This window comes from Hylaeus volcanicus, chromosome 1, assembly GCF_026283585.1.
Source record: "Hylaeus volcanicus isolate JK05 chromosome 1, UHH_iyHylVolc1.0_haploid, whole genome shotgun sequence".
Taxonomy (NCBI): Eukaryota; Metazoa; Arthropoda; class Insecta; order Hymenoptera; family Colletidae; genus Hylaeus; species Hylaeus volcanicus.
In genome coordinates, this window is record NC_071976.1 from 24,399,144 (window position 1) to 24,425,442 (window position 26,299).

Sequence of the window (26,299 nt, forward strand, 5' to 3'; positions counted from 1 at the left end):
TCGTCAATTTGGTCCTTTATTAAAAAGTTTTCGAACGCTTGAGATGAACAGCCTGCTGCAAAATAACTGGAAACTAACAGCTGCTTCGTCACGGACAGAACACTCGCCATCTGTCACATTTAATCTGGGAGAATTCGATGAAAACATCGGCGTTTTGGTAAAAACAGTTCTATCGAATGGAAAGAGTTCGCTGCCTTCGAAAGTGAAATTGTAATTACAAATACAAATGTAATTTGTAGAAGTATGTGATAAATCGCCAGGAAAAGGCTATAAAACGAAAGATTACGTATATCGAATAGTATGAACGATTTATTTTTAATATAAATGTCAATAGTTGACTTTAAATGTCATTTAGAAAGGAGAAAAATTATGAGCGTACAGATTCGATTTCTTTCACCGATTTGCTTTTCATTAATTTTTCAAACAACACGGTAACAGAAACTCCAACGAATCTAATAAAAGTTTGAGCTGGTAAATCCTGTCCCCCATGAATATTCAAATCAATTCAGTAGACGTTAAACTCGACTCAGTTCTATTCAATTTCCAAATTAGAATAACTTTTCCAATTCATCTCAATTCCAACGCGCGGAAACTCTTACTCGACGCTTGTTTATTCATCTGCTCCTCCATATATTCTCTAGTGTAAATAGGAGAATAATTGTTCTCCTGACACACTAAACTTTTAAGCTGCCATATCTAATTAAATCTAATCGAACTGAAGAAGTAATTCAAAACTTACTGACTTTGAGAAATCCGCGATTAAATTCCCAAAAATGATGTATTTTCTTCAGATCATTAAACGTCTTGATCCATTTCTCTATATTTTTCCCATTTTCAAGAATTATTCATCCATAAACTCCCCCAAGAGTTTTGAGATTATCTCATATCGTTCAAAAGTTCCTCATTTTTCATTCCAACAATGTCCTAAGCTAGACCAGGACAATGTTATTTGTAACTACTCACTGATAAATCATTGTTTTATATGTTCATTGATTATCTATAACTCAAATAAAATGTCTGACTGTAAAGAGAGTAAACGATAGATCGAATCGTGACTAACGGTCCACCGTTTCGACATCGAAGCATCCTTGCTATCGAAGAACGAATTTCCTGGCATGTAAGAAGGATCGTCCCTCGAAAGAACGATGGCGATGCCGTGGCCATCTCTTTGCGCCAGATACGCAAATCGGAAGTCCTTTACGAGCCCCTTCGCTGAATAATTCACCGACAGTTAATGAACAGTCCGGAAAACGAGGCGCCTCACTTCTCGTTCTTTATCCAGAGAGTCATTCTTTTGTAAGTGCCGTGGAAAGGGCTAGTATTCGTTATCGCATTCCCGCTATATTCCTCGTTTTATTTCATCATTTCATCCCTTATCCGCTCAATAAGACGTCTCTATTGGTTATTCGAATCTCATAGATGTAAAGCTACCCCTAGTAACAGTAACAGCGCCATCTTGCCTCACAGATACGTAATTAACCCTCTCCTATCACAAGAGTTTCTGTACATGTCAACTGCTGAAGAAATGCAGATTTTTAAATCTTTTATTAGTATTATGCCACAGTACTTTGATACAGTAACTTAAATATTTCATTGAATTGCTATATTATATTTTAACAAGACCAAAAAATTGATAACCTCCGCCTTTTCTAAAGTCGGTTAAAAACACGTCTTCAAATAGATAAACTGCAAGAGACGATAATTTTAAAAATAATCGAATCACCCTGCAATCGCGAATTTCCTGATAGCACAGAAACACGGTACACCTGGCGGCGCATGTCCCATTTCAATGCTACTTCTGAACCGTTATCTATGGTAACGTCGAGAGATTTACGGACGCTTCTATCTGTGCCTGGCCATTTTTTCCACTTACTCCCTTAATGATCGCTTCGCGCGGGCCGAAGCTGAAAGCAGCATAAAACACGAATTTCTCGCTGTCTGGCTGTTCCGTTCGCTTTTTTCCCACGGCGGGAGGCGGGCAAGGGAAAAAAACTACCGCCACCATCCGAGACACGAAAGGGTCGAAATTATGGTCAACGGACATCACGCGCCTATTTATGATTCATATAAATCGCATCTCACGTAGCCAACGTGGTGGTTATACGCGTCGGTCCATTATCTCGCGTGTTACGCGAATACGGGCTCCATAGCGCATTGTAACCGGGTCCTGCCGCGAGGATAAACCGTGCCGTGAATATTTATCTACGACTATTGCAAAATAAACGCGCTTTTCGAAACGCTGCCGCTCGAGAATGTCCGCTATACAGGGAGATCCTACTAGTGGAGGACACCTGAATATCTTCCTTGTTTTCTACGATTTAAAAATTGTTAGAGCGTGGTTTCTAAGCAAAGCAACGAGAAGGATCATGTTTATTTGTCGTAAACTGAAAGATACGTACGGAAAGAGTTTCCATTAATAGTGAAAATGTTTTCAATAACATTTTTTTTAAATCTTCCAAAATTTCACTATATTCTGCAATTATCTCATTTTTAGATTCCAATAAGATTTCAAACTGACAATTTTCAGCATGAACATTCAGTCGTGACTCAGTCCTCGAGGAATGTAATTATCTTCCACGACATTTCTCTTCTAAATTCATCGTGACCTTCACGCCATGAAGAATTTTCATATCACCAAAAAAAAAAACAAGGGAGAAATTCAGATGGCCTCTATCAACGACACCCCGTGTAACGCGAGCGGTATCATAATTTCTGCTCTTTTTGAAGCTCCAGTACGACATCGACACCGGATGCGCCGGCTTTCGGCGCCTATTATCGATTTGACGTAGAGGAACTCGTATTTTGTTTGGTCATAGAGAACGTTGGCCTCCCCTTGAAATCGTTCCCATTGTTTGTTTTGTTTGCAGAGTTGCGCGTTTCCACTGTGCACTTGTTTCCCAGAGGGGATACAAAATATATAGGCAGCAAATTTTCCAACGTCGAACAGAAACCCGGGACTGCTCGTCGAATTTTTCCTGTGCTTGTATTTTCCGCCATTGAAATGCTTAATATTCTCGCAAAATGGAATTCGAATGCCAGGGATGTTTGTTTATTTTTCGAAATCAGACGAGTGAAACTTTTTTTATTATATCGAATGCTAAACGTTTCGATACCCGACCTGGATTCTCGGTAACTATTCGCGAAACGTTAATTAATTGAAAAAAATTGTGGAAAATATACTACCTTAGAGTAGTCTTTAATACCCGGATTGCGGAGATTTCCTATCAGGTTTCTATTAGTGAAGTAACGCTTTAATAAGTGAAGTCATTTTACTAAAATTAATTAGAACGCTTGAACAGAAATGAATTTCGATATAATGGACGAAAGTGAGAATAAGTGGTTGACGAAAGATATAAATGGTTTCTGTAAAACCTTATGAAATTTGGAATGTGTTTAATTAATCGAAGAAATCATTGTAATTGTACGTAATTCGAAGTTGAATATGGCTCTATGAGTATTTAACGGTAGCTCGATTATCCAATATCGCTCCAATAAAGCCGATAACACGCATCTTTACGTTAACATTTAATTCAACTTCCACTCAGCTTCCTCCAATCTTCCTCTGATTATTCCCCTCCGAATATTCGAATAATCGCGATCCCGCACCGATGCAATTTCATCGGACCAGGGATACGGACAGCGATACCGTTCGGCTAGGGGTTACGTCGATACCCTGAATCTTGAAATTCATCGCTCGGAGGCATTACGTCGAAACAGTAGGTTTCCGTTACACAACCCGCGTAATACCGACATTGCGGAATCGGGGTTGGACTCCCCTCACATGGGAATGTAACAGCAGTTCGCAGGGTTTGACGCCGGGCAAAATTATAACCGGGTCTTAAGCAAAGCCGCGAGTTACGTGGATTATAACCGGAAACCCATGATCGACGGTATCCCATGAAACGGGAACCTGAGACGTACCCACGATCATGCGAACGGGGCGGAGAAGGGTCGAGCTCTCGGGTATCTAATATCCAGACTCGTAAAGCTCTCCTTCTTTTTTTTTTTTTATAAAACAACCAGGGCGAAAGTTACGACGAACTAGAGGAAAGCGCCACTGGCCAGAGGATGATATATAACCGCTACGAGTTAAGCTTTCGTCGGGTCAGGATCCCTCCATTCCTGTAAGGCAAATAAACCATTTTCGGCTCCCCACGATCCTAATATAAATCGGCCCAACGAGCCACCGTTCTATATTACGCAGCCGCGTTTCATTTCACTCTCCCCCCTGAACCCTCTTGGTTGATGTTATCCATAATTGAGGAAGCCCCACGGTAAATCGGATAAGTTGAGATTCGTCGGTTCCAGGATTCCTCGTTTAACCGTTTCGCTGTTTTTAATCACTTCTGTGGGCGTTTAGTTACCGCGAACGGGGAAGGACGGGGAACGGGGGAGACGGGGACGTTTTCAACGCGAACGGTGTTACCGGAGAGAAAAAAAGCTGGCAGAAAAACGTACGCTGGCACTGTAGAACAACATCGAGGAAAATGATCATGAAACGTTTCACTCGTCTGATCGTTGAAGAAAAGTAAACAGAGAAATCGAATCCTTGTTTTTATATGAATATTTAAATAACGTGGTCAAATTGACTGTAAATACAGGGTATGTAAAGGTCTTCCCACGAGAAGATTTAGGATTCTTTTTCGGTAACAATGTACACGTGTAGTAACTTTTCAAAGATGATTTGCTACTTTTTACATGAAATCTTAATCTTGTGATTGTGGAAGAAACACTCACCCTGTGTCTTTCAGGTACTATCGAGATACTGTATGAACTGGCGTGACACGTACCTGAAACAAAATTGAAAATAACGATTAGAATAAAAAGTGTATAGGTAGTGTAGAAACAGTACTCACTGCATATACATCTTAGACAATTATTACAAGTGCAATTATTCCCTTTTTTGAATGAATCACCAGTCTCAATCCTGTCAATTAAACCCAAAAATTGGTGTGCCTAATTAATACACCTAAGGTCTCTATGTACATGTAGCAAATGTTTAAAAAATTTCCCACCCTTAGCAGTTTCTCAGATACCACAAGGGTGGCGAATTTTTGCCGAGTATTTCCATCCCTTGAACTTGAATTATGGCAGCAAAAAAAGAATATATGTCCTTTATTTGAGCCCCCCGTACAAACACGCGAAGATATATCAAAATAGGGGGTTGGACACTTCGCAAATGTTCCTTGCCAGTGGTTTTGACAGGTGTACCACCCTCCAGACTCAATTTTCATACGCCCCAGTTGAGGCCCGACCTTTACGTGGGCGGGATTCGGAACATTTTAGAAGACTGTCCGTCATAGATATTTTCAGCGTGATCTGTTATCTAAAACAACCCCTCCTTGACGTGAATTTTGTATGAAAGTGCTCGATAGGACCCCGGGGAATATAGTTTCGGAGAGTTTTCGGTTGGGCTTCTGATATTCTCTGCAAAGGAGACTTAAAAGTTCGCTTTATAGTCTGCAACAGAAAGTCCTAGAAGGGTGGGTGATCTATGCAGTGATGATAAGTAGATTATGTAATACTCCTCTCAATAATTCAACTTTGAGTCGAACTCAACGTTAGTCACATAAAAGGAAGAAGTATGTGGAATATTTAGTTACGAGGGAAACTTTGTAAGGAATCATTTTAGTTATTTCTAAGTTATAAGCATTCATACAGTCAGTCTCATAAATATTCGTACCCTCTGTGTTTATTGAAGGAATTTGTCTAAATTAAATGATAGGTATGATGTGTTCAAATAAATTTTTACAAGTGTAAAGTTTATCCATGTTCATATTTATAATGAAACATTTAGTTGTAAACATCGAACCTACTATTTAATTTAGACAATCTTCTTCAATAGATATAGGGGGTTCGAATTTTTATGAGACTGACTGTATATGAATGGAATTTTTAGAAAATTGTCTCGAAGTTGCTGCCCACTCATTTTGATTGAATTTTCAGACTACAGAGGACCAACTCTGCTCTCCAATCATGTACAGTAAACACGAGTGTTAAATTTCTAATAAATACGCAATATGATACTGTCTAGTAGTTTTCCTGGGAGATGCAGTCCAACAAGTATCTGTCAGAAGATATCTATCTATAATATCACCAGATTCAAATGAAGTGATTCAACGAGGAATAATACAGAGACTCCAAACATGTATGGAATATAAAATTATCATTCAATATCCGTGGGAGGTGCAGTTCTTCGAGGACATAATATTTGCCAAATCCAAGCGGAGAGCTTCAACCATGTATAATGAAACCTACGTACCAGAAGAAGTCGCGATGAGAAATGGTCGTAGCGATTTGAGTCGAAGATAAATGAAACTCGAGGAGGTGCCTGGTGGTGTTTTAATCATTGACAAGCCCAAGAGGGCTGAACTCGATGAGCCGCGGTTCCACGAGCGAACTTCTTTGATAAACACGGGTCGGGGAAACCGTGGAGCTATTGTTTCTACGAACGGTGCTGAAATTCGCCGAACGAACTAGACGAACGCGTGAAATTTGAGGTTGACAAATGGCTCATAGGCGAAGTCGCGTTAATAGCGAAAGCATGGCGCGAGGTGCTTGAATGGATTCAGTCGCTTTGTCCTGTCTAGATAAACAGGATCTCACCTCAGAAACAGGTCGGCACGAATTTCCGGCGAGGGCAGCAGATACCATTGTGCCGGTTAGGAGAATCGAAGACAAAGATCAATGTTATCGACGACAGTGATTTACGACGCTCGGACCTCGCACGCTCGCGAGAAACCTGTGTCCGTCTTCCGAGCAAACAATTATTCCCAATTTTCGTTAGGAATCCGATTTGTCAGGTCTGTCCATTCGAGGAAGAGGTATTATTTATTAATATATTTTCTGGAACGTGCACGTGACACGATTAGTGTTAATAATTCAATATTTTCGTTCAGAAATTCCTTTATTCAAATGTAAACTAGGCTTCTCAAACGTCTTTAAATATAAGCTAATTTATTATTATTTCTTCTTGAATTACAAGAATTAAATAAAACTGTTAAGCCACGAATTCAACTACTAGGTGTCAAGATTGCTAAGCATCAATTAAAAAAAAATGAAAGAAACGACTTATCGAGATCATTTATCATTTAACGTAGGGACGAAATGGGCTACCGCGTTCGAGGATCCATTCTAGTCAATTAGGTGAATCATCCAGGAAGCGTTACCGCAGTGTTCTTGCCAAGAACGAATGTGCCCGATATATTCGAGGACAAACGAGCCCGTACATAATTTTCGAAAGGCATATATACGTACGAATGGTGCCGCGGATGGCCAGCAAAATGATGATATACTTCACTGAAAAAACCTCGGCATATTTGTCGTTGTCGACGCCCGCTATGTGACTCAACAGTAGCTGGCGTTGGATCTCTTCCACGTTCGCACATATCATGGAAAATACAACCCTCGCTGTGCAGGAATTTATACGGTCTGGCTCGAAAGTCATTCATAAAGGGGAGGCTTCGTTCGCGTGATGATAAGATGCCTACGGACATGTTTCGCGTAATGATGATGCATCCTGCGAGAGGATGATTCATCTAGACTGGGCTAACGAGGTATTTAGGTTATATTATTTCATATTATATATATATTTCATCGATATCGTTAATGGTTATCAGAGAATTTTATTTTACAGTTAAGGCGTATACGTCACCGTGTGAGAAAACTAAAATTATTGAGTAAAATAGAGGGTTAAATAAGTCTTTAGAACTTCTTATTTCGATAAGATAAATTATCCTTATCTTCATCCTACTTATCCATATACCCATCATTAATTATAATATAATTCCTCCTGGTAAAAAGTACAATAAAATTCATGGAGGGTCGAGAGCCTGCTTTGAGCGCGCTGTGCATTCTCTCAACTCTCGCTCTAAATTCTGCTTTCCCGCGTAGTGACCGGAACACGCGCACACATCCGTAGTCGCTGTTCCGCCACCGCGACGCAAGCGTTCCTTAAATCTTGATTTCCTATGCATCTTACTTACACACGATACTCGAGATGGTCCCGTTCCTACGAGCACGATGTATAGCGGACGCGGTATGAGTTTGTTCTGCAATTCAGGGAAAAGTAATGGCTGCGGAAAGCCAACCCCTTTTTCAAGATTACGCGGACTTTGCAGAATACGCGAACCGATGCTGGTTTCCACGCGACATTCTAACTCTCTATTGCGTAATCGGGATCCCGCAACGAACAAATCCCGGGAAATTCGCAGACGACAGTTTTGCAGAAACTGCGCGTGATGTTAGCTTACGAGGGTGTGCGAGCAAGTGTCCATTGCCAGAGACAATTATTCAGTCGTCGATTATTTTATGAATGTATCAGCTTGTTGATTAATCCATGAGTGTAATTTTTAGTTTCAATATTCACTCTTTCGCGAATATATAGAGTGTTTTATTAATTAAATTTACACAAGGAAATATTTCGTATGAGATCGAACCTGGAGCACACTATTATGAATTAATTCACAAAATACTTTGGTTTAGATATTGATTAAGTCATGAATGAAATGAATTCTTATTCCAAAAAAAAAAATATGTACATCTGTTGATAAATTAATCTATAGACACATCATTTGACTCGAACATTGAACTCATAAATGTGAAACAACCAAGTTACGATACAATTCTGAAGAAATAAAATGAAATAAAATGAAATTCACCCAACAAAAGGTTAAAATCAGCGTGAATGTTTGCCCAAACATCTTTTGACGCGGAATTACTTATCACTCGAACGTATGTGGAGCGAAAAGGAACACGATGAGCGTACTCGAGGGGAGATCTCGCGACAGAAGCGCCGGGCCGATCTAAATAAAAGAGCTCCCGGAACGTACTGCGCCCGTTCTCACGTTTCTTCCATTTGTATATGAACAGACTGTGTAAAGAGCAGCCAGGAAAGGGGAGGACGTGAAGCGTGACAATAACATTTCGCCAGACTTTTTCCAGATAGACGAAACAACGCCGAGGCGAGAAAGAGTTGATTTAAGAAAGATGAAAGAGCGAGGAACTGCGGGAATGAAGAGACTCGACGCTGGAATACGGTGCAGCTTCGTAATTTCATCACGTCTGAGAGGTTTTGCGACATACTTTCACTTCGAGTTGGCAAGTTCGAGGCGGACGGAAGTTAAAGATGCGCTTTTTATGCTATTTCGTTACGACGCTCGGCTCTTCTCGAGGATACTTTGAAGGAATCGACGTTGCGGAGAGGAAACACTGATTTGGAACTTTGTGCGCTTGTTAAGGAACACAATTGTGAGCTTAGATCCAGTAATCGATAACGTATGGTCCACAGGGACGTAGCAATTGAATTTCCATCCACTCGCCAACGATCCCAGATAGTCTATTCAGCTTCATAAGCCGTTTCTGGTAATTACTTTTTAATGGGTACTATCATAAAAAAACGTTAGACTCATCAATACCTCGGCGAAGGATTTCAGACGTTCGAAAGGGCTCGAGATCGATATGCAAATACCAGGCGAAGCTGATACCATCTGCGCATCCATTGTTCCCGATCGCCCTCGTCCGAATAAAAACTTTCGACTACGAGGAATTAAGGCGGGTAACGGGCATTGTTCGAGTCATCGATCAGACGCCTATCAACTGCAAAAGTTGGAGGACTTGTCTACCGTATGCAGAACGGATCCACGGCCGATATGGGACGCGTCAAAACCCAATAGTATTATTCTCACATCCATCCTCGAACATGAAAAGGATACCATCGGACGACCCCGTTCGATTTGCTCGGCTGCCATGATTGACAGTGACAGATGACGGTTATGAGTATTAGCTGACACGACAGTTGTCGACTTGGATAGTTGATAAGACATTACTGAGAAAAAGTTTCCATTGTAAGTCTCAGGTGTTGATGTATGTTGTTTCATAAACTTAATTTCGATACTAACTCATCTATTTATAATCAATTTCGTTGGTACGAGTCTTTAACCCATAGAGAATAAATCTCTCCATTCAGAGCTATAGAACAATAATGTTCATGATACGCGTGTATATTTGAATGATAATAATTATAAATATATGTATTCATACCTAATATTATAGTATACTACCTTGTAATTAAGCCCAGGAAATTAATTATTTTAATATCTCTTCTAATGTAACCGGGATATAAAAATGACTCGTACCTCAGAGACCCAACCAAAGACTAAAAAGAAACTTCGCATCAATTACACGAGAATGTACTTCTTCTTCATCTGATTATATTAGTTCATTAATTCCATTTCTGTTTTAATTATTCACTTCTGCACGGTCGATCGCGTTACGCTATCAAATACAGGAACAAGAACGCACATTTTCGAATCTGTCGAACTGAAAGGAGCCGACGATATGAAAGTTATCGAAACAAATAAATGTATGCTGAAAGCTGCGCAAAATTAATTGATAATTTTGTAAACAACGTTGCCGTTGAAAGCGTAACGGTGTTTGATGCATCGTTAATGAAAATCGCGAACCCACCATTTACAAAATTCTGTAAAAATAAAACAGGAGTGATCATTTTAAATGGAGACAATGATACTTTTGGGTTGAATGTAAATAATTGGAAAACATTATCCTGCGTATCGCCGTATTTTCCTGTCGGTCGTGTAAGCATTTTGTGGTCATCGATATTATACATACAGAAAGAAGCAAATTGAAAGAACAGAATACAATGTTCAACAGCAATCAGAACATCTATTATGGACAACCTATCGATGCGTATGGATTTGAAGCAATAATTAACTGCGTATTGCAAAATACAAAACGATAGAAATTAAAATACGTAAGCACCCTTAATAATAATGTACTGAAAGAACAGAATGTTCAAAACACCTCATCAATGTAGCATAATGCAGAGATATACTTCGTAATTGCATGTTTCAATAATAACATTAATGTTATTAATTAATTCATGAAAGTTATTAACATCGTGTCATCGCATCATTAAATCGTTTAGTATTAACATTTGTAAACTTGAATTTTAGTCACCGCGTGGCAATAATATTGGCTCGTTTACTAATACAATGCTTTTCGTACTTACGAAACATACACAATATTATCTCAAACACGATTTACCAATCCACTGCCACGACTGCACGTCCAAATAATCCCGAAATAATGAAATTCAATCTACACATTCGAATTCTTTCTTAGAGGCATGTAAAATGGAGGACTTTGCATTTTCCTCCTACTTCGTATAGAAAATATACATGTGCAATTAATTTATAACAATAAAGATACATTAAAACCCGTCCTTCTGAATATTCATCTGAATACTTCTGAGTATTCAACTGAATAGTTGATACTTTCATGGAGAAAAAATTACATAGAAACCATTTTAAATATTCTATTAATATTCTAACTTTCTAATTACTGTTCCTCTACTCCGAACTCATTTTTCCGAATATTCAACTGAATACTTGATACTTTCATGAAGCAAAATTACATAGAAACCATTTTAAATATTCTATTAATATTCTAACCCTCTAATTACTATTACTATTCTAATATTTATGCGCTTAACGTGTGTGATATTCACTTGTGCTCCATATTAGAGAGAGCTAAGCGCCCCAGGAGAATAATAATGCCGATAATAAAAAGCGAACCGCAAAATCTAATACTTCTAATAGGTGCAGATCGGGCGCAGGCTTGACAATAGATTCGTTCGTTAGGTGCGTGCATATTCGCCCAGGAAGCCTCCATTGTTCGGCTGTTCTCAATAAAATTATATGCAATCGAATGGAGGTGGATCGAGTGCACAAAATACTCGGAGCCGCTCGACCCAGTGGAATCGAATTCGCCCTAACAAGGCGTTAATTCTCCTCCTCTTTACAGAGACTCGTATTTCCGGAAACGAATTCGATCAGGGTTAAGCGCGTGGTGTGGTTTGGGAAGGCTGTGGATATTTGAACGGACGGAAGAACTACACGAAGAGCAAACTCGTTTCACGATGAAATCCCACGGTGTTAAATGTTCTACAATTCACGCCAATCCATTGGAAGCCGATATCCCATGAAAATACGTGAATTATTTGACGAAATACTTTCAATTTAATATCGTTAATATTGGTCGATTTTAATATGGCTTTTTAAAGAAAGCTTTGTTCCTCTAACAGAGCAACGTTGTTCGTTGGAGTATTTAAAACAGAGTTTTATTGTGTGCCTTTTTAACCGACTTCGTTCTTCAGTGTTTTCATAGTGCGAAACACAGATTCTTATAAAAAGAATACAACATATTAATTCATCTTTCTAATATATCGAAGATTAGTTTTATCTGTAATGTCGCCTCCATTCCGTCTCTAGTAGTACCATGTAACTAGGTTGATGATTATTACAAATGGATAACAGCCAACAGGATTACTCTTACGAAAATGTATGACCTCATTTTCTTTTAACGATGACGCGTAATAGGGAACCAAATCATGAATAGCTCTGTAAATGAATGCCTATTGTTCCAGTGCCAACAAAAGATTACAAGTTAATCCTTTATCTGATCAACGAAAAACAATGTAGTCAAATAATGACTTTATCCGCGCGTATAGCCATTGTAGGATTATTTGCGAGCGCTCCCGCCTATTACAACTCTAACAAACCGCATTGTTGAGGGCTCTGTCACGTTTGGTCGTACAGCCAGATTTTTTTTTTTTGTTATATTACTAATACTGAATTTATGTCATTTCGAGAATAGCTTGAATCTTTTGCATAGCGTTAGAAGATAGAACAAAAAACAATTCAAAATTCTGTAAGAAAAGCTTCGAAAGATGTAGAAAGATAGAGTATTCACCTAAAAATTGTATTCCTAATTTTTTACAGAATAATCATCTTAGAATAATACTTTTAATACTTGAAACTTTGAAAAATTCTATAGAGGAATAGATCAATTGGATCTCAACGCCAAGCTAGGATCAAGAAAGTACGCCGTCACGAACCGAGTACTAAAAAATGTGTAAATTTTTCGATACCATCTGCGAGACGAAAACTTTGCCCGCGAAGAACCCACTAAGTGGTTGGAAACGCGCACTATATCAACGAAAGATAAGCCGCTTAATTTCGAACAAGATTAGTCTGGACGTTCAATCTCCTATATCGCCCTCCTCTTTGGCACGTAACGGCGCCAGTATCCCTGGCTGAGGTTAATCTCGGGATTAATCCAGAAACGAACTTCCGTGGTACCATTTTTTCCACGGTCGTTCATATTTCCGGTTTATATCGTCGATTACAGGGATTCCTCTTTGCACTCGAGATTCGTCCTCTTGGTTTTTTCGCGGAGAGAAATGTATAGAATGGAAATAAGTGGAAAGGAAGATTGCAACTCCTAAAACAGGACTGAAGAAATTAAAATTAAAATTTGTACCATGAATTCTTGTTACTGTGGAACCTTTACGGAGTCTAGTTTCGAGCTACAAAAATTAAGTAATATTTTGGGGTAAAGTATTGAATACATTAATTTCAAACATTATATGTTCACCCATTCAATCGACAAATAGTGTCGATTTACAAAAAAATCAAATGAAAACTACAAGCTCCTGAAATTCCCAAGAAAAGTGAGATACGAGCAGCGAGGAACAATCCAAAGGAAACAGAGAGTACAAAAGGAACTACGATAACGGTTTTGCGGTTACACGATGCAATTTCATCCTTCGTACTTGAATAATTTCCCGCGCAATCTCGCGCCACCTTCGATAAGCCGATATCAGCATAGTTTGCCGAGTCCATAAATTAAACAGAGAGTTCGATTCGTGCTTTTTGGTAATCCCCTCATTGCCATACGAGAGACTCGGTCATTATAACTTCGCGTTGCATTCGGGTATCACGTCGAGCACAAAATAATCCCGTGGTAAAACTAAAGCGAAACGTTTTACGGTATTCCGCCGACGTTTCGAAAATTACAATGAGCATGGATAAGCGAAGTCGTAATCGTTTACTGTCATAACGTCGGGTTAATTTAACTCGGATCAGACGACGTACTTGAGCCAGAATCATGCGAGGAGTGATTTTCGTAAATGCGCCTTAATGCTTCAGGGGGTGGAATTTAGGGACTGGGTCAAGCACAAAACGTGGTGACAACCTAAGTCACACAGTGAAATTTGGGAGATTAAAGGAAGATTTAAAGACGAAGTTTTTAAACTATTAAAATTTCGTGAACACGCGCTTGAGCATTCGAATAAATAATCGATTCCCTTCTCGGAATGAGTCTTTCTAGTTTTCTTTCCAAAACGAATATACATAGTTACGCGATGACAAATGTTCCACCGAGCGGAGTTAAGCTATCCATATAACTCCCTTTTTTCGTCAGACGAGCCATGTCCAGTCACTGACTGGGAGAACCCGTTGACAAGTTTCGTCGTTCGAAAAGAACAACAAAGACTCCATTCTGTGTCCCTTTTTCATCGCCTTTTTACGACCAAATAAATTTCTCACTTCTGATGGGACACGACACATCCCATCGTCGCTATTGAATTCACAAGGGTGAACCATAATGCGGTAATTTAATCTTCACCCTTAGCTAACCGATAAATAGAGGGTGAACCTTTTTGGGATTCCCAGAAATACGGTGATTGCTTGGGAATTTTGCGCTTCGGGGGACTTGTTCGAGGAATTCTTAGGACATTCTTCGTTGTCAACAGATTAACTCTTCGAAGTTAGGAGGATTAGAAACTATCCCGCCTTTTGAACAAAAGTTAAAAATACAATAAGTGGCATATATACGTCAAAACGCGAGTTGTTGACACTGTTCTTCTGACGCTTTCATAATTATAAACATTTAAAAAAGTGTTCCGCTAATTTTGTCCAGCAGTTTATTGTAATTATTTACAATTAATTTCACAATGAATAGAATTAAAAGGTAAAGAAAACTTATCCTATATACATTTTTAAACTCCACTACTGTGCTTTTGGTACCGTTGTATAAAATACCACAATTCTAAACAAATGCGTAGAAACAAAGTTAAACCCCAGGAGGAGCCGAATGAAAAGCTCCTTTCAACTCTTGAGTAAAATCTTCCGCAAAAAAAAAACAGTCGCTTGAATTTAATTTGCAACGTGCGTTCCGCGTAACGAGCTAAATTTTAAAGTAACATTCTCCTCGTTCATTTTAATGTAAACATTTCTCTAAACCGCGATATGTCATTAAAAAAGCGAACGTGACGGACGTTTATATTTCGTCGGCGCGAACGTAGCGAGAAAGCAATATTAACGAGAGAAACTACCGTCCTTTTCTCCCCCAGCGAGATTTCCAACCGACTTTTCTTTCCCCGTTTTTAACCTCCCCAACTTCATTGAAATACGCAATTCAAAAGAGCATAACAAACGAGAACTTCTTCACGGTTTTCACCCGTCGCGTGTTGTTTAACAACGCACGCTTCTCCCTTTCTTTTTATCTCTCTCCCGCGTGAACCAGGCTCCCAAAGCCACGTCAGAAATCACATTTTCATGCGCGTTCCGTTTCGAAACGACGAGCACCGGCGTTATTGCAACCATAATACGTCGTCACCGTCACGGAGAACTAGATTTTCCCTTCAAAAACAAAACACGGGGAGCGTTGCCTGCGCCACGAAATGCGTTTACGACGCCCTGAAAGGAATGGACAAATATAGAACCCCGTTGAACGAGTCGAAGAGCTGGAATTTCGATAAATTTACAATAAATCGACCACGATAACACTCCACCTGTAATTCCAACAAACTGCTGGTAGTACTTTACAGGGAACCATGCTCTTCCCACGGGAATTACAAAGCAGACGTAAAACCTTCACCTGGGGCTCTAGTTTAATAGGGATGCTTTGTAGTTGAGGGGTGACCGAAAGGGTTAATTGATCAGCTTGGAGCACAAACGATGACAAGGGGAGAGGAAAATGAATTGTTGAGGATGATACGTGGCCATAATGAGTACATCGGGAAATTTAATCTCTTCGATGTTTGATTAATCAGGGGTGGGAGGAACCATTCCGTTGAACATCGTAATGTATATTTCAATAATGTAAACACAGATTTCGTCGAAATTCGATGAGGTATTGCAGAATGAAATATGTATTGAATTACGTTTGTGTGAAGCTTCTCTTATCCCTTTAAATATGTTCACAAACAAACTTTACAACTGTATATACATTCATAATGAAAAATATATTTAAAACTTCAAATCTGTCATTTAATTTAGATTTTCCTTGATAGACATAGTGGGTGCGAAGACTTAAAAAGTAAAATTCTTTAAGAATATTGTATAGTTGAATATGTAGTCACTTCTATAAATATTCGTACCTTCTATGATGGTTAAAGAAATTTTTCTGAATTAAATAATAGATTTAGTATTTTCAAATAATTTTTTCTTTATAAATATGGGCCACCCTGTATATACTTAAGACAAGAGTAAACAAGTGAGGGTATCGTCATTCCAGCTTTCAACTATCGGAGCGTTGACCTGGACGAGTAGTACCTATCCAGGTGTTCGAAGAAGAGCCAATCGATGATGGGACTCGTCGGCAATCAACCCTTGGTGGACACCAGTCCAGGTTACTGGGGCATGGCGTAACAGTACGACACCAAAGAAGCCAAAGGACTTTCGTCTGCTATCACGAAGCTCGTGAACGATCGTGAGGCGCCGTTCCACGTTCGATACGAGCTGCACTCGCTGACCATCCTCGATACAGTTACGAAACGACCGTCACGCAGCCAGTTAAAACAATTACATCGCAGTTCCGCGAGTGAAATGGTTTCTTTGATCCGTTTACGCTGCGAACGACTTTCAAGTTTCGCGTCCTTATCGCCGGTGCGACATGCCGCTGTGTCATTTTACAGGGCCATCGATTACACGTGTTATCGTTGGCTCGCAATTTTTCTGGAAACTTAATGTCGGAAGGAAAAACTTCTTATCTGCGAAAGTGGTTGGTTCGAAGGGAGACGTGTGTTTAACCGTATCGTGACAGGGGAATTTTGATTATGGATAGCGTGCTTTTTATTAAAAGAATTTCATTCTTGGACGAGACTCCTGGAATTAAAGGGTTTCTTGTTTTAAATGAACTTTACTGGCTTCGTTGTTTGATGTTTCATTTCTTAAAGGAATTGCATAAAAAGAGATGATATGTTTTGTTCATATTTTAAATTCACAAAAAATATTTAAAGCTTGCAAATAATATATAAGTACTACAACATTTACTTAATTATTTAGTAAATGGTAAAATAAAATTATTATTGAAACTAACGTGTGACTTAATGTAATTGCACAAAACACAAATACAAAAATGTTGTTCTAGCAATTGTATATACTTGTCGTTTGCAAGACATATCGTCTTTAACCTTCGCGTATGTATGGATAAGTCGTCTGGTACGTCGTCTAGCACTAAAAAAGCAGGGGCACGTTCTCGCGCAGAACAAACCAATCTTCTTACCGTTTGTCGTTAGAAAATTCGCGGGAAATTAGCCTCATTGGACGACACCGTCGCCCCGTCGAGTTTCTAACGCATCTCGACAGCCAGTACGGGCACACGCGTGTAAAATAGCGACGTTGAGTGTCACGCGAAAAACAATCACGTCACCAACACGCCACTCGAAAGTATCCGCAAACATTTCGCGTCACAATTCGCACGACTACAGGCGGGCGAAATTTTTCTCTGAATACTGTAAACGAGGGTTCATTGGTCACACGTTAAATAAATGCTAGAGTTTAAAGTACGGAATGAAATATGAGAAACTTAAGGGTGAGTTATAGGCAGCACTTGTTGATCCTCTTTTTTTTGCACTTGATTTACTTTTTCGATCAATCCGTATTGATTTATTATTGACTACAAGTATTTTCAACTTTTATAGGTGTTGTATTGCATACTGTAGATATTGCTTCTTCTTATTTTCACATTTATATTTTTATTTATATAGAATTTACACCAAAGAGGACATAAACTGAAGTCGAATCATCCTACGCGCTGCTAATATTAAATTTATTTTCTTTGTCTCTTTTTATTTTTACACATGATCGTTATATTTCTGTCACACTTTTAAACTGCAGACTTTTGAATTTAAGTAAACGTCAAAACCTTTACTATTAAATAAACCAAGTATCCATGTATTAACTATACATTCTACACCATTCTGATAATAGTCACAAATAAATTGCTGTACGATGATTTGATTCGTTATTCGAATAAAAGCACTGTCTATCTCGACGTACGCGAGGATTCCTGCGGCTCGCGAGCAGGCACGCGACGACATACTAACCGTGGTAGCGCGGAGACTGTGATTACCGAAGACGAAAGTAAATCGCTACCGACCTCGTTCGATTCGCTCGATAAAATCCGATCCGTCTCTCGTTTCGATGTAATAAGATCATCGAGACAAACGTGCTCGTAATTACAGACCCCGGGAATTCGGGTAATCACGTGACCCACGGTTTGAACTTTGAAATGAGCATCGTTCGTCTGCGACACCTGGCAGACTTTAGTTGTAACTGCGTCGATACGTAAGACCTATCGACAGTTTTGCCGCCAACAACGGTTAGGTACAACAGAGAAAAGCGGAACTTGATCTGAATAAAAGAAAATAAATGGAACGTATTTTATTTGTTTTAATTAATTCGATTTCATATGCTTTATTCGTGACGTTTGATTGATTCTTTTTTATCGCATTAATATTTTGTTATATATTATTGTCGAATATTCCGAAAGCTATCATTGCAACCGTTGTTCCTAATTTATAATTATTTCCTTCGTGGTCTAAGGAAACTTGCCGTCGTAAAACTTTCTGATTTGCATAGGCGTACAAGCATTAGCTACAAGGAATGCATTGAATTCCCGAACAAACGCATAGGCATATGCATGAATACGTGCATTTGCGCGTAACTGAGCATGTATACTACCGTACACGCAGAGACAAGCATATGCATAACCATAGATATGCATTTCCATGCAGAGCGTTTACATAGCTTATTCATGTCACTGGTGAGAGCATTAGCTGCCAGAATTATCAGAATGATGATACCAACGCCTTGATAGCGGCGAGGAAATAAGTGTGACACGTGTAATACATTCGTAATGGATTTCTTCTGTTTATCGTGCTATCGTCTCTCAATCAGGCGATCGATTGTTATCGCTGGCTACGTCGAAGGAATCCTAATATTGAGATTGCTGCGGTCTCTGGAGGAATCGATGTCTCCATCCGCTCTGAGTAATATACATTTCTCGACAAGTGTACACACAATTTACGTGCACATTGGCGTGGGCGAAACGAAGCGAGCACGGCGGAAATAGAGAAACCATGTACGCATATGGAACGTAATATTACCAATCAATAGTCACGTAGTCGCTGCTCCTTAACTGTTAACGAATTTGTGATTGAAACCAAGCGCAGAGTCACGTTGCAGGACGCCATTTGCTTAGATACACGCTGTATGCACTAAGAAAACAACAAGAGGTCCCCATCATCATTTTCGGATACTTGCTCTTCCTTTCGTTTCTATTCCAGTTTTCTTTACTGGATGAGAAGCTAATCAGCTGCATCGAACTGTCTTCTATTTTCACCATTCACATCTTCGAAGAGAGTTGTTAACATTCAATCGCTCGGATCTTGTATTCCTGACGCATAAAGCGACCGCAATTTCTTACCGCTGGAAAATCGCTTCCATGAAACGCCAGCGGTTTCTTACGTCAAACGGATTTGGTTACCTGCCTCCGTTCAAATATTGCACGTCCCTGCGTTCAAAGGACGCATAAAGCAAAGCAGCGAACGGAAATGGAATAAAATGTAATCCTGAAAGAGGAACACAGCCAGTAAAACATAGACAAAGCGGGTAACAAGGTATAAGAATAATAAGACTCTTTCCTCAAACTATCAAAGCAGGGTATTGTTTCGTAGGGAACAATCAAGAGAGGGTTACAATCAACGCCCAACCCCTCGTTTCAGACAATAGTTACGATAGTCAAACACACTAGAAGAGACACGATACAATGGGCGTCACGACATGAGGAAATTTCTACGCTCGAAACGATACATTCCAAATATGATACTGTAGTATCCGCGGCTCCCATAACCCATGATAATTGAGTCAAACGAGAACAGGAAATGTAGGGTGCGGGATTGATCGTGTAGGATAACCGGTCGACTGTGAATCCGAGTATCGTGGGTGTTGGAATCTCCGTACCCTATTTTTCGTTTAGACTCCTACAATATAATTAATTATACCTGCACACGTTTGATAAGCTCCCCTTCCGAAGCAATCATACCAGCCAAAGGAACGTCCAACTTAGAAATCAGAATTGTTTCCAAGGAAACAATCGAGGAACGCAATCAGACCCCGTTGGTTTCCTTTCAAACGATTCCACGCGCTAGTCAAACACACCTTGTGCATCAATGTTACCGAGAATCAGACGATGACGCGGTACACGCTGCGATCCGGGTTGCTGTGTGTCGAGCTCTCCTTCCTGATCGACAACACCGACGATACCGAGGCATAGAGCTACTTGCCGTTACTCGATGAAACGTACACAAGGATTCGCTTCCGGATACATATGCGGATGCTGGGTAAACCGAGTGAATACATTGCACAGGTGGCGAACAGTAAGTGCACGCGGTGCGTTGCACGACTAGACATGAAAGACCGATCTGGCGATCCGTTTCGGTTACGCGTTGAACATCGGCTGGAATTGTGTGCGCGGCGTCGCTTGCGAATCCTCGTGAGAACGGTTAAACGGGTTCAACGATTACCGCGTGTCTCTCTGACCGTTTCCTGCGCTGTTCGTCGGGAATCGCGGGAGGAAAATCGGTCAGTTGTGCCAACTCATCTGCCCCGATTACCGGCGAACCGACTTGTGAGTAATGCGACCGAGAATCGTGACTAATGTGCCTCAAGAACCGCTCGATAAACACTGCGATTCGCAAACTGGTCCAGCGTTGCTCAACCTTGTGTTTAATCGAAGAAGGGGAAGTCATTACGTGTAGTGAGGCAAGGAGAGTAAGGAACGTATGCAGAGAGGACAATAAACGTATATATAGAAAGAATATGAGAATATGTACTGTATGTAATCAGACAAGGGAAGTGGTTACTGTACGTAGTCAGACGAGCAGAATAAATACTGTACGTAGTTAGACATGAGAAGTAGAGACAGTATATACCTAGACGAAAAGGATACATAGACTATCTAGTCAGACATGGGAAATAGGAACAGTATATAGCCAAACAAGAAGAATATTACATAGTCAAACAAGAGGGACAGTTACTGTACAAAACAAATCCAGTGTCAACTCTAACGAGAGGAATAGATCCAGTATACAGTCAACCTATAAAACTGCCACCATTATAAACCTCCGTATATAATCACAGGAATTAAATAAATGCTATATTCGGTAAGAACTAAGCAGGCTGACGTCGGTGGTTAAGCTGATCCCCCGTCAACTGCGAGCGTGATCCACGAGATATAGATAGCTGCAGCAAAACGATGAACACCTCCGCGAGAATCCTCTTCCTATGCCTAGCATGTACGTCCACTTGTTTGCAGCTTTACCGCTCCCTCGGAACGAGCAGCCGATGCGATACGGTTTCGAGTTTTCCCGACATCCTACACCAGCACAACGCCGAGGGACCGGGAGGTCGAGCTGCCTGGAGAAAGGATTTGAATAAATTATTTCCCGACGTAAATCTAAGTCCTTGGCGACCTCTTTTCGCGCCTTCTGATGCCGTACCAGCCGGAAGAACATCGTCGAATTGGTGGGGAACCGTTCGACTTTTATCAGCTTCCCCATTTTTGGTAGGGACGCGCCTCGTGTCGCTGATTTATGATCCCCATAACGTAACCGTGATGCTTCGGACCTGGAGGAAGATGCGCAAGACAAGTGAATGGAGAATTGTGGAAATAGGTAAATAATGGGAATGTGGCTCTTTTGTTCATTCGCTTGATCACAGTTCGTTGTTCTTCGTCTTTCGAATACATTTTTAGCAAGTGGAAGCCTTTCAACGCTTAGTTTTTGAGTCTCAATTATTAATAACTCTTAAGATCTTCGTGTGGAGCTCAGACAGCGAAGGAGTTAACATACTTCGTCGCCATTAGTACGTTGATTGCCAAACATTGACGAAAATTTTTTCTAGAGTAAAACATCGCAATTGGAAACTTCAGTTTTGTCCACTTCTTTTCACTTGTCTGCAGCTTCGTTCAATCTTCTTTACTCTTCTACAATTCTCTACAGTTTTCTTCGATCTTTTACTTTCTCTCCCCCCCCCCTCTCTCTCTCTCTCTCTCTCTCTCTCTCCTCTATCCCACCTCTTCCTCCATTTCCCAAACGCCATAATGCAGTGAAGTACCAATACACGAAACGCCCTGTAGAGAATCGTCCAAGCGATCTTCGCACAGTGTCCTCCGCGTCCGAACGCGACCTACATACCTCAGCGTACCTCGGCAGAGCCGTTTAAATGTCCCCAACGGGCAGTGATTCACGGCTAGCGTCGCCATGAAATTGGTCTGCCACCAGCACCGCGATCATTTGCCCAATTGAGCTGGAACCACCGCGTCTTCTCTCTACTTGACCCACCCGCTTGCATTCGTCCCTGACATCCGCCTCTACCGCTCGCGTGTATCGTTTAATCTTTCGCCGGCGGGCGCGAAATTAAATTTAACACGCTCAGACATTTCGCTGTGTAGATTACATCGCTCGTCGCTGGGTATATTGCCAGACGATTAATTGTGGAACGCCGGGTGGAACTACCCCCGGGGCGAAGATAGAGGTTACGTTGTTTATAGCGATGAAAGTGGTCGTCGAAGAGGGTTTGAGGTGGGTTAAGAGCAGGACCATTCGAGGAAGGAACTCGATCCGCCCGATCTACCGTCTTTATGTTCGAACCCTTCCTCCCGAGGAGGAAGCTACCGGTGCCTTCCAGCGACCGAGAAATCGATGAATCGACGAACTCCCCGGCCACTTTATACATATACACTTCGATTGCACCAGTTATCGGAGTCTGGCTGCGATTTACTTAAGAACGGACGTTTATTTTTGGAAAACTCGTTCCTGAAGATTTTCTTATTTTCAACCCTCCCTTATGAAAGTCTTGAAAGCTATATCCTCGTGTACTATTTATCCAGTAGTCTTGGAAGTGTTTGTACCAAGTGCTAGTAGTAACGTCTAATACGTTTCTCTATACATTAAACCGCACCATGAGGTGTTATTAATGTCGGTTACATGTGTGGTATACGTGGTTACCCGCATATGGTGTTACCAATCATTTACGTCAGTCTTAACCAATGACACAGGTCCCATTGAGACATTCGCAGTGCTATACGCGCAGTGAAATGACTGATATGCGTCTAGTGTACGGGTGCAAGTTCAGAGAACAGAAGCTAAGCTTAACGTTGCTATGCACAGCTGAACCTGGGCGACTTGCCCTTCACGCCAGGTTCTCTGAAATTGGCAGGCGATTTCGCGAGACGGGTCGGTATACGTACGTACTACGTCTATGAAGGACGTATTCAACAATATAAAATTGTAACTGCAGTACAGGTTGAATATTTTCGAGCAAGGCGTTAGGGTACTTTGGAAAAGAGTGACAAAATTGAATCTTCTCGTCAAGAAAATGAAAACTCAGTCGTCATTATCCGTTATTGTCGGCGGCTTTCCCCCAACGTTTGGGCAGCACGTGGATTTTACTGCGAAGTTTGGCAATGTGGGGAGCGATAAAGTTACCAATCCAATTTCGGACATGATCGACTTCGTTGAAGTTTGAGTAAAGCCGAGTAGCGTTGAAGCGACTGGAACAGGTGGTAATAAGATATGGTCTGGAGGAAGAAGTTCCCAGGCCAAGCTGAAGATGATGTCCTTCGTCGTTTGAGCAACGTGTGACCGAACTTTATCATTGGATCTGTGTGACGGATACCTGGAAATTTTAGCTCTAATTTATCACTCAGATTGGCCGACTGGGATTGATAACGATCCACCGTGACGAATTCGCGACACATAAACAATCCATACAGGAATTTTCACGCCTCCTGCGTCAACAGGTGATTCACGGGTCAAGTTAAACTCTGCATAGAAATGCAGCTAAATTTCACACGCAAAAATACTACCGTTAACGTTCCCTATCACCTGTATCAATTTGCTATTACGAAACAACGCGGATACACCGCGGCTCTCAATTCACCAAATAATAGCTCGATTCAATACGTAATCACGCCACCTCCTCCACAAGGGGTGGGCCCTTGTCCATACCTGTCTATCTTACACGATCGCCTCCCGGCCCTCCAATAGGGACGTAATCCTGTTTAAGCCGGTTATAAGCATATCCCGCCGTCGAGCTTGAGTACATTATGCTCATGGAGCTCCGTCTTCGGAGTCTGCGCCCCCTAAGCCAGTCGAGCACGCCTTCCGGAATTTCTGACTAACGAGCATTTCATTAATCAAGCGCCTTATTGCCGCTGCGCCCTCTCTCGTACATTAGTCTTCAATGCGCGCGTTTTACGAACTGCCCGTTTTGCACGTGGACAAATATTATTGCGCCTGGGAACGTATTAAGCTTTATTTTTCGACAGCGACGGACTCTGGAGGAAGGAAAGTAAGCTAGGTACTTCAACCGCGGCGCGATAAGCCCCTTTAAGCGACGGAAAACCCTCATGGTTTATTACTCGAAACGGGGGATTGAAGTCCCCGCTCAAACACTTCCGGGATTTAATGATATCCTGAGCCCTAGGCTCGCTGTAAATAAATTCTAAGGTGCATCGAAAGCGCCTGTGGTCGAAGAAATCTAAGCGTGATTTTCGATTTAACGCCAAGGAGGCTTTGATACTTTACGCTTTGCACGTGTAGGGCGAATCGAAGATGCTCGAGAGTGTAAAATAGTAAGGACCATTGATTGCCAATCGCTACGGAAGCCTTCTTTATTGGAACGCTACGATTCTTGGGTTTACGGCGGATTTTTGGGGGTTGGAGTAATAGAGTCATTTTTAAGGAAATCTGGAAATTTATGGGAAATCATGAGAGACTTGTTCGAAGATAGAAATATTAAATGTTTAACATAAAGTTATGGGTCAATAATTGAGCCATTCATTGCACAAATCGATTAACTCCATAAAACGAAAAGTTGAGAAATGCGATGAGGTAATGTACATTGTTTTTTTTTAAAATTCCCTTCATAATATAAATTCAAATAAATATTGTAGAATGCATAAATTCAGATATAACTTCTATCTAACGGTATATCAAATTAATAAGAAAGAATAGCCAAAAAATAATCGTCAATAATGTTACAATGTTTATGTGACTGGTTTAATTGATCGATTTCTGCAGTGAAGGGCTCAATTGGTTGCAACACATGATAGTTGTCTTCATACCCACAACCATTACGATTAAAATAATTCTGAATTTACAAGTTTGGATATACTGCTTATAAAAGAGTACAAAAATTATTTTATCAAGCAACATACAATTTCTATAAGTATCGAGTAGTTCAATGTAATCCTTTTTAATGTATTAAGTCTAACAAAAATTGTAATTCTATTAATAGTAGGTCCATGTACTGCGATCGAAGAGTCAATCGATAATATCGTTAACTTCTGATGGCTTATTCTGATATACATAACGTTACACCTTCTTGAACAAAGTACTCTGGAGACTGGCCTGCTGAGTTCAATTATCGATCCCGTGTTCCCGTCATTTTCCTGTACGTACTGTAATATGGACGGTTAATCGCGCTAATCGTGACTCGCAGCATTTTCCCTGAAGCACTTTATCACCTGCTCATTAAAGCTTTAAACGAATTGCGTTAACAGAAATTGACGCGACCTCTGCGAATTCGAGGTCAACGATGAAACCACGGCACACGGTTTATTGGCTTCCGACACTACGATTAATTAATCTACAACCTCCAAGGGTTAGGATAAAAAGATATTATCCTTTGTTTTTGTGTTTTCCAAATAGAATTTTTGTTCCTTTACGCTTCGAAAAATAAATTACCTTTGTGAATATTTTAGAGGGAAGGTATAAGGCTGATTTTTATTTGTAAAATCAATATAGAATTCAAAGAATGAAAGTAAAAAAAATCTCAAATGTCATTCAATATTTAAAGTTTACAATAGCATTTATAAAACTGTCAGAGCAGTGTTTTTCGAACTATGGTCCATCGAGCCTCGGGGAATTGTCAATGCGTCGATGAACGTTCTTTCACTCTGTATATTTAAAAAAAAAAAGCAATTACACAGCGGAATAGGAAAAATATTTTGCATAGGAAAACATTTTCACTGGAAAAATGTCCACTTGAAATTGTTCTGCAATCAGCAGCAAAAACATAAAACAAGGGAATGTCGCTCAATTTACTCTTCAAAAGCATGAATTGTATTAAATATGAATTTACCT

The 26,299-nt window shown here is 40.3% G+C and overlaps 1 protein-coding gene across 7 annotated transcripts in view; it reads right to left on the reverse strand.

Annotated features, from left to right (window-relative positions):
* Window positions 1-26,299, reverse strand: part of LOC128884216 (glutamate receptor ionotropic, kainate 2) — a 275,987-nt gene that overhangs the window by 226,793 nt on the left and 22,895 nt on the right. For 2 of the 7 annotated variants that reach the window (XM_054137454.1, XM_054137482.1), the window contains exon 1: window positions 17,371-18,322. The exons of the other annotated variants lie outside the window; for them this stretch is intronic. The gene's annotated coding sequence lies outside the window, so the exon portion shown is untranslated. Of the gene's footprint in view, window positions 1-17,370; window positions 18,323-26,299 lie in introns of those variants that run through there. 7 annotated transcript variants of the gene reach the window in all.